This window comes from Rattus norvegicus, chromosome 7 (assembly GCF_021556685.1).
Source record: "Rattus norvegicus strain SHRSP/BbbUtx chromosome 7, alternate assembly SHRSP_T2T, whole genome shotgun sequence".
In the NCBI taxonomy this organism is placed as follows: Eukaryota; Metazoa; Chordata; class Mammalia; order Rodentia; family Muridae; genus Rattus; species Rattus norvegicus.
The window spans coordinates 21,903,508-21,909,507 of record NC_141540.1 but is presented as its reverse complement, the minus strand read 5'-3'; the positions used below and the strand labels follow the sequence as shown (position 1 = coordinate 21,909,507).

The 6,000-nt window shown below is 45.0% G+C and overlaps 1 long non-coding RNA gene across 1 annotated transcript; it reads right to left on the bottom strand.

Annotated features, from left to right (window-relative positions):
- Positions 1-3,459: 3,459 nt before the first annotated feature.
- LOC148004511 (uncharacterized) lies at positions 3,460-4,255 on the bottom strand. The gene is made up of 2 exons (XR_015624454.1): positions 4,132-4,255; positions 3,460-3,968 (listed from the first exon to the last, which is right to left on the bottom strand). It is a non-coding gene; the product is annotated as an uncharacterized LOC148004511 (long non-coding RNA).
- Between the last annotated feature and the right edge of the window lie 1,745 nt (positions 4,256-6,000).

Here is a 6,000-nt window from a genome sequence, read left to right as displayed (position 1 = left end):
ACACTGTGGAGATGTGCTGAGGGCACTGTCCATTTCATGTTCACATGGAGCATTTTTGCAGAAGTTATAAGGGAAAAAGGAACACCATGTATATAAGTCTGTAGTCTGGGTTGGGATTTCATCCCTATTGTCCAGAGAGCTGTTTTTTGCATCCAAAGGACTCCTATGTACCAGTCTTGGTTTAATTTCTAGTCTATGTGTCAGGATTTTCCCTGGACCTGTCAGCAGAGGCCAAGGAAAATACTCAACCTCGCTGCATGGCCAGCCTCTTCAGAAGGACAAACCTCAGGAGTAATCATAGCTCCCTGGGCTTTACATTGTAACATTAGCCTGTCCTGGCCTTGCAGGGACCTGACAGGCATAATCCTACCACCCTGGAAACACAGAGGAGCATCAGTACAACATTTGTCTCGATATTGCTGTTCTCCAAAAGTAAGAGCATCCAAATTTAATGTTCACATTCCACGCCGTGATGACATCTGTATTTTATTTTAATCTTTGATGGCTCCTCCTGGGAAAACATTCTTGCCACGTCTGTGAAGAACATGACCAGAAAGTATCTGAACAGAACCTAACATCAAATAATGCCCCCAAATAAAGCCCAAACCACTTATTAAATGCAGGAAACACTGGACACTTACTAGAGCAGTAAGGAGTGGACCAGTTCTGAGAGGGGAAGACAAGAGATATAGTGGCCAAAATCAGTAGGCATAGTGTCTAATGTTTATGACCCAAGGTTAGAGTGAGGAATGGATGGAGACCCACAAAACAGTGTCAGGAAAATAAACAGGCCATGGGTAAGAGAAAGCAAATAAGACACATTGCATGCACAAGTGCATTCACAGAAGCTTGCACATACACGCATACACACACACACACACACAGAGAGAGAGAGAGAGAGAGAGAGAGAGAGAGAGAGAGAGAGAGAGAGAGAGAGAGAAAGAGAGACTGACTCTACAGGACATGGTGACACGTATGGTGTGTCATCCTGGCTGGTTCCTTTTCTGAGCTATAGTGAACAATGCAACAATGATGCTGGATGTCTGAGGATCCCTGCATCACATCGATGGATCAGACAGCTGTCCTATTTTACTCCTTCTGAGGGACAAAATAGCTGGCAGCCAGTTGGGTGGCCCCAGTTTCATTTCCCACTATCAATGTGTAAGCCACCATGATTCTCCCTGTCCTACCCGTTGTTTGTTGACCTTGGTTTCCTTGTTACCTGTCATGGTGGACAGGGCACAGGTCACATAAAGCACTTTAAATTCCTCTTCCAGGATGATGAGGATGGGGAACACTTGTTTATGTATCTACATTTGAGGGTCTGCTTTGGAGGACCATGTCTTTAGTTTTCTAGCCCCTGTATTCATTTGATGACAGGGTTGGTGTGTGTGTGTGTGTGTGTGTGTGTGTGTGTGTGTGTGTGTGTGTGTGTGCATGTGTGTGTGTGTGTCCACATGCGCACTCACGTGTGTAGCTTTATGTGGGTCAGTGGTGTCTGCCACAAGACAGAAGAGCTGGCACGGATGAAATAGGTTTAAAAAATTCCAGGAATTCTCCTAATTGAAAAGTGTAGGCATTAGTTACAACTCAGGCCTACTGGTCTCAGAACAAGTGACATGACATTTCACCAGGATGATGATGTCACTTAGGGACAACACCTGAGATCCTCCCCCCTGCAAATGAAGCATCCTAACTTCTCAGATTGAGCCAAAGGGCAGCCTTCTTCCCTGTATCTCACCTCACCTCACCCCATGATGTTTTGAAGTTCCCTGTTCACAAGGAAAAAGGTCCATGAGTTATTTCACCGAGAATCGTGAGAGCATCCATTTACTGGGCTGCAATTCTCCCAGGAAGAGTTTTCTCTTAGGAAGTGTTCCTTACTGGATCTTGGCACCATCCAGCAGGCTGGGTTTGAGGTTTCTCTGCAGGTTCTTAGCTTGCTACCGAAGATTCTGTTGGCTATTAATTGCACACTATATCCTGCCCCTGACGTTGTAACTCTGGCTCTGGTCCTGGGGATCCATATAATGTGTAAAACACTCACTGGACAAGCACTGTCGAGTCAGGAACCAAATTCCTGGCCTGTGTCAGCTTTGATAGATTTTTCTTTGTGGTGTAACCCGTGTGGTCCTCTTGAGCAACTCTCAGGTCAGTCTTAAGTGCATCTCAGGGTGTGAACTCAGCATGCAGGCTTAGGGTGACTTTGAGGTCCATGCTTAGCACCAGGAAATAGGCAGCAGAAGGGTTGAGTAAGAGGCCTGGCTTAGATGAATCCCAGAGTATCATTCTTGATAAGACTCCCGGACTGACAGGTTTATTTTGGCCTCTAAGAGCAGGAAATCCAAGGTTAAATATTTCCCTGATACACTATGGGAATGGTCAGAAGTCCAGGCCTAGGGATCTGGTCTCCTGTCCCTAGTCCAGCACATAGGTAGGAGGAGAATACATTCTTGCATGCTCTGCCTTTAACGTGAACAAAGACCATGTGATTTCGGGAACCAAGGCAGTTGTTTCATGATGCTGTGAGTTGCAAGAGAAAGAAGCAGCTAGAGCCAAGGTACAGGTAGAGGCTGAGGCAGGCCATGCTTTGGTTCTGCTTCAGAGCAAGAAAGCCCATCAGGCCAGCTGTGTAGCTACATACATAGCTCATGACACCTGGCACTTGATCTCAGTGTGTCCTATACTTCTGCTGGCTTGTCAGCCATCCTGTGTGGTACTCAACCTATCCTGTATATTCCAGAGATTTCCCCTATGCCCTTGGTGTGCCAGTTCCTATAAGGACAAGCTATCTTGTGGCTGTTCTGGTGTAGTGCAAGATGTCATGTAAAGCACTTTCCTCTTGTGAGCATTGACCCTTTGTTCCCGGTCACATTCCTGACCTGAATCCTCCATACAGAGGCAGATGTGCCCTTCCAGACTGATAGCTGACACCTAGGCTGCTTTGGGCCAAGAATACAATCACACACTCCCTCCCGTGTTCCTCTTCCTTTAATTCTAGATGTAGAGGGTGGTGTCATGTCAATATCTCCTGGAACCACCCATGACACCACCCTAGGACCACTGTACTGCTCTGCTGCCCTGCACTAGTATTCTACTAATGGTGACATCCTATGGAGTTTGACAGAGAGCATGGCAGTCACAGCACTATGGGTCATGGAGGCCATGATATGTCAATAAGAGTCTCCAATGGTCATTTCAGTGAATGGCAGCTCCCAAATTCTAATGTTGGAATCCCTGAATGATTCCACGTAGGTGTAGTGTTGGTGAGTCCTGGACCTTTAAATAAATCTGTAAGATTCTCATGTCAGACACCTTGTCCTTGGATTCATTTCTGAGTGTTATCTGTACTGCTTTGAGCTGTGGGTATCTGAATTTGTAGGGGTGAATCTTGGAAATATCAGGCTCTGAGCCTTGTTCCCAGTCAAACAAGTTTTAAAAGGGCCAATAACCACAAAGGACAGAACTTCAGTTTTAATGGTAACTGTGAGTCCAGTCTATTTCCAGCCCCTTCAAGGGGTAAAAATCTTTCTTGGACTATATGTCAAGTGAGATAGCATAAGGACCCAACACTTCCAAAGTCAGGACTTGCAAAGTTATACCAAGGAATGTATGAAAAAAGGCCTGTGGATACCTGGGCACAAGATTCGTGAATCTGTTATCCACAGACACAAGTTTCACAATCATAGTCCTGGTTGCAACAGCATCAGCCACAGGCTTCTCCTGTGGAGTGGGGCCTTCTTCATGATCTAGGCTTCAGACGTAACCTTTGACCTGAGTCTGTCAGAACCTCTGAATGCTGGAAAGTCTGAGGAGACTTTGGTCCTTGCACCTTTATCCTGTGCACACATGCTTTCAAATATTTCTTAAAGATGTGACTTGGCCTTAGATGGGCCAGGCTTCTTGGATGTAGTCCATCTTCTAGGCCTGGGCTCATCAGGTAGAACAATCTCTTCAGTATCAAGAAGCTGAATGTGGAGAACAAAAGGAAGGAGATTGTGTAAATGGAGGGAATATTTTTTTCAGAAGATATGTTCCCAGCTCTTTCCCAATAGTTTTTGAACATACCAGACATTCTACCACTCTACCAATGAATAAGAAAACCCTCATTGCCATTCCTGTCCCTCTAACCTGATGTCTGAAGGATCAGAAGCTCTGAAATGTTAGCCAAGGAGACATGCAGGAGCTGAGGGAGTCCGACAGGGAGCTTGTGTGTGCTCTATCCACTGTGTCATCAGCAGCCTTTTTTTTTTTTGTTTTTTTTTTTTTTTTTTTTGGAAAGAGTTGATTTCTGCCATGCTGCCTGTCCAGAGGCTTGCTAGACATCCTGTAGAAAATGACAGGGTTTGAGCACTCAGAAATTCTGCTATTGGTTGCCCAGTTTTCTTCTGTATGGCCTGTACTATGGAACAACATGACATCTCCAGGTCTTTGTTCTCCTCCCTACAATGGGGTAAAAACTGGAAGCAACCTGTCAGGGGTGTCCTCAAGTACACATCAAATGCCTGGTCACTTGTGGACAGACCATCACTGGGGATCAAGTTTTACAAAACTTTGAGAATGGGGTGAGCACAGAGAACATGAAGATCCTGGGTACTGAGGGAGAGAGACACAACTACACCTTCAGGGACCTACGCCGAGTTATAGAAAGCATCACCTGTGCTATCAATGTACAGAAGACAGTCAAGGAGACCCACTGCACATCCTGCAGTAACATAACCAAGATTCCCCCTGGAGACTCAAAAGCTCAAGTTCTGTGACACAAATATAAACACATCCAGAGGTGAAGATGATGGCCAAAGGGTTTTTCTCCATAGCTGAAAAATGTTCAAATGGTATTTCTGAAGAATGACCACTCTACTGTGCACAGCCCAACAGTCATACAACAGAGTTTATATTTTAATGTGATTGTGTGCTCTCTCTTTTTCCTGGTCTCATAGGAGCATCGTGAAGATGTAGGGACACATTGCAGATATGCCACTGTCCAGAGTTTTCTTCGCAGAGCAGTACCTTGCTAAAGACGCAAGCAGGGCTCTAATGACCCAAAAGACTTCTATAGACTTCTTACGCCTTTTGTGCAAATGTGGGTGAGGAGGGTAAAATAAACTTTCTGAGCACTTACTTAACAAACAAAGGGTCTAGATCAACTTAGTACATTTGATAAAAGTCGCCTGGAATCTGCTCATCACGAACCAGAAGAGACTCTTTCCTCCAATGACGGACAGATCTCTATCCTCCACCAGGATTGGCTTATGAGGGCACAAAGATGTCATTGCCATCCAACAATGATCTACTTTCTGGAAAATGAATTCTCAGAGATGGATGGAAGGTTTATACATGATGATAAATGTTGGGAAGAAGTCTGGAGGGATCACATGACTTGGTGATGCCAAAGGCATGGCTCAAAATGGAGGCACACAATGGTCTACAAAACAGTATCCGTTGAGAATCCTAACTCATCAACCAACCCATAGAGAGAAACTTATAACACACTAGACTGTGCCTTGATCAGAATCAGTGTGGTCCAAGATGAAAACCTGTGAGAGAGTAGTGAGGAGCAAGCCAGCTAAGCGTCCAGTTCTCGTTCTGTACTGCCACCCACAGTAGAGCAGTGTACATATAAAGCTTGACCAGATTCCAGACTGTGGGTACTTGTCCTGCCTCACTCTACTCAGGTACCTTGAACTCAGGAAATCCCCACAACTCAATCAGCTTCTATTTAGGGCATATGCCAGCCGACCCCTCATTGCAACATCATCCAAACTTTGTAATGTTCCAGATTATGGGAAGGCTGGTACTTCAAAGAAGGGAACATGACATAGTCTTAGAGACAGCAAGGACACATGACAGATTAGGTGATAAAACCCTAAAAGATGACAGTTACCTACAATAAAAGGATCATTTGTGACATCCAGTAGGACCATCTGTCTTTACACAGTTCTGGGAATGCCAAAGACTTTTAGTAGATTTGTCTTTCAGTACTGGAGAACAACTGTTTGG